This window comes from Telopea speciosissima, chromosome 6 (genome assembly GCF_018873765.1).
Source record: "Telopea speciosissima isolate NSW1024214 ecotype Mountain lineage chromosome 6, Tspe_v1, whole genome shotgun sequence".
Lineage (NCBI taxonomy): Eukaryota > Viridiplantae > Streptophyta > Magnoliopsida > Proteales > Proteaceae > Telopea > Telopea speciosissima.
The window spans coordinates 37,825,754-37,829,122 of record NC_057921.1 but is presented as its reverse complement, the minus strand read 5'-3'; positions in this window follow the sequence as shown (position 1 = coordinate 37,829,122).

Below are 3,369 nucleotides of genomic sequence, written 5' to 3'. Positions count from 1 at the left end.
ATCACACGTTGGGTTTTAAGTTCATGAGTTGCAGGGAAAGTACTTGGAACTAAATTGGCAGAGGGAGAGGGAGAGGGAAAAGATAAAAAAGAAAACAAAAAAAAGAAGAAGAAGAGATTAGTTTCTTCTTCAATCACGTAATGGGTCATTATTGTGTGTGTGTGTGATCAGATTGAGATCGATGACCTTAGGAAAAGCATTGTTTATTAGTAGTAGAATTATTTAAAGTTTTTGTGGGATTCATTAAGTGTGTGTGTGTGTGTGAGAGAGAGAGAGAGAGGAATCCACACCTATCTTAATATTCTGACCCAAATAAAAGAAACTGAAGTTTATCAAAAACAAAATAATAATAATAATAAAAGAATTTGCACACTACAACCAATGAGGGTTTGGAAAATGGTATCATCCTTATAGGGCCCACATGGTTAGAGTAGGAGAAAAAAACTGTTATTGTGGGTCCATTTGTTAATTATGTGTGGAGTGTATAAAAGAATCTGTACAAGGACAATGTAACAATCTTTTTCCAATTATAAATAGGATTGAGTTTTTCTCCACCCATGGTGGGGCAGGAGAGGGCGGGAAAAGGTATCGAGAGGGGATTTTGGAACATACTAAAACCCCAGGATGGTGGGTGAACCGTCCTCTATGGGTGGACGAAAACTTATTCCTTATAAATAAGTCGAACTCATGTTCTTTGAGATGACGGTGTGTGGGGGGGGGGGGAGTGCATCAATCAGGGGTGCCAATTGGAATCATCAATAGTGGGCGGGGAGGAATAAGTGTGTCAAGAGGGGAGAGAAAGAGAGAGTGATAATATAGACTAACCAACCATCTAAAATTCCCCCCCCCCTCCCAACCCCAAAAAAAAAAAAAAAAAAAAAAAAACTCTAAATTATCCAATTACTATGAACAATATTCTCGTATTTTTATGATGTGAAAGGGTTTCCCAAGATGTCAGAGTGAGGAGGCCAGACCAATAGGGGGCACACGATTGGTTTCATCGGAAGGGGGCAGAGGAGAGAGATTGATAGGTTCCTTGTCAAGGTAGAGAGAGACTCAGAGAATTTTCCACTTTGGCCTAGTGGGAAAATTTTTCCGTTATAATGATGATACCTTAAATTCACTTTCAATTACCCTCATACTTGTTCCTGTAGGGAGAAACCTGACCAGTCAGATAGGTATGATGAGCTTCTCAATCTTAATTTGTAGACACAGCAATAATATCTTTCTGTCCATGTCTACCTCAATGACAAGGGAACCTGAAATATCTTGGTAACCGATAAATAAGACTTTCTAAACCCTAATTGTGAACTGTGATGTTAACTCTTTCCCTAAAGATTAAAATGAAATGATCTTCTACATCCAAAAAATATATCTGTCCTCATCAAACACTGTTTTCCATTCTAATTGCTCTTGAAACTTAGTTGAATTGAAAGAAAGTGTGTTTTTTCCAAATTGGCACAATCACATTTTCTGACTAAATTCAAATCTGCAATAACCAAAACCAGGTGGTTTTGCAGCTTTTGATAAGGACTTCAACACTAATTCCATCTTTAGCTTAATTAATTAGTCTTCCTTAATAATATATATATATATATCATATAAATGCACTAATATTCAAAGTCTCCCAAGTCATCTGAAATAATACAAAAAGTATATAAAATTATTAAATTCTTGTTTTGTTGTTGAAATAAATTAAATGTAGCTTCTATAAAGCTTGTAGTTTTAGCTAGAGAGAAAGACTAGTTCAAAGTTTTAGAGGTTCAGTCAAAAGAATATTAGAAACAAACATTTTAAGATTCAAAAATTGAGAAAGAAACAAAAAAAATAAAGAAAGAGAGAAATTAAGTAAAGGAAGGCATGCATGACTTCCTCTCAAAGTTAGAAAAGACTTGTACTGATATTTAAAAAAGAATAGTCTAAGCTTGGTGGGGTTCAACATAATTGGAATCATCTTCTTCAACTCTACTGATTTATCAAATAAGGTTTGAAGAAGGGTTTTTTTTTTTTAATTATTTTATTTTATAAATCTGTGGTCAGTTGTTGAGCACGTTTCCCTAACTTCAACTATGCTACGTAAACCATTGTGAACCATTCCTTTTTTTATTTATTAACAAATACTCTCTCTCTCTCTCTCTCTCTCTCTTATATAGAGGAACAAGACAGGAGGGTTGGCATTTGCATGGAAAGAGATTAATTTGTTGGGGTTCACTCATCTTCAAAGATCACAATCTAATCAAATTATCTCTCAAAACCATTCAATTCAATGGTTGGCAAGTTTGTTTGGTTTATTAGGGGGCCAAAATGGTAACATAATAGAGACCCAATAATGACTTGATTGGCTAGCTAGTACTGTTGGGTTAATTCTTCTTATATTATATTTTTATATCTTGTCTTGTTAGGTAATCTTCAACTTTTATAAGGTGGTGACTCATTATTTGATACTGATGAACACTGACTTGATATTTAAGTTGGTGAATAAACATAAACTCTGATATATATGGGTCCATGTCAATTCCACAAGTCCACTCTTTAGGGATCCCATGAGAGACAAAATTTAGACACTATAAGGTCCTGTGTCTATCAAGTAAAGATGATCAAAATTAAGGAAACAAAAAGATAGAATTCAATTTTCAACAATCTGACTTAAACCAACCATTCCTCCCTAAGCTCCCTTGCACTCCATCTTAGACCATTACACTCTCATATTCTTCCAACTCTTATTTCAAGTCTTTGCATGTTGTCCCACTTACAGCTCTCCATCTGGAAGCTCTCAACCATTTTCAAACCTCTGGGTGCAATGGCTATCTATCATTGAGCTTCTAGATATGTATAGTAATGGGTCCCACTCTACTAGTAGGCTTTTCACCAGCCAACAAAATATATTGATGGTTTTATTTCCTATTCTGGTTGGCAATTTTCAACCTCACTGATAAACCAGTTAATTGGGTATCTTGTCTATTGATCTCAGTCTAATCTACGAAGTACTGTTTGCTTTTTCTTTTAATATCGGCAGTTTTATACTTTCGGGGGATTAGGATTTCTCTAGAAGTTTTTACGAATCATTTATACTAGGGTCAGTTTTTAATTTTTGGGGATTAGGGTTTCTCTATATTGTAACACGTCAAAATGCTATATGGGAGTGATCTTGTAAGGAGACGGGTGCGTTAAAGTTTTGTAATTTCTTTATCACAATGGTTTAAGCTCTAGTTTATTGATTGACCATGGACATAACCCATCTTGGGTGAACCACGTAAATCATTGTGTTTTGTATGTGTGCGATTCTCTTTTTCATTTCTTTTGATATCGTTGTTTTGATGCTTTGTTAATTCTTAACATAAAAGTATTGAATTGATCTTTACCCATTAG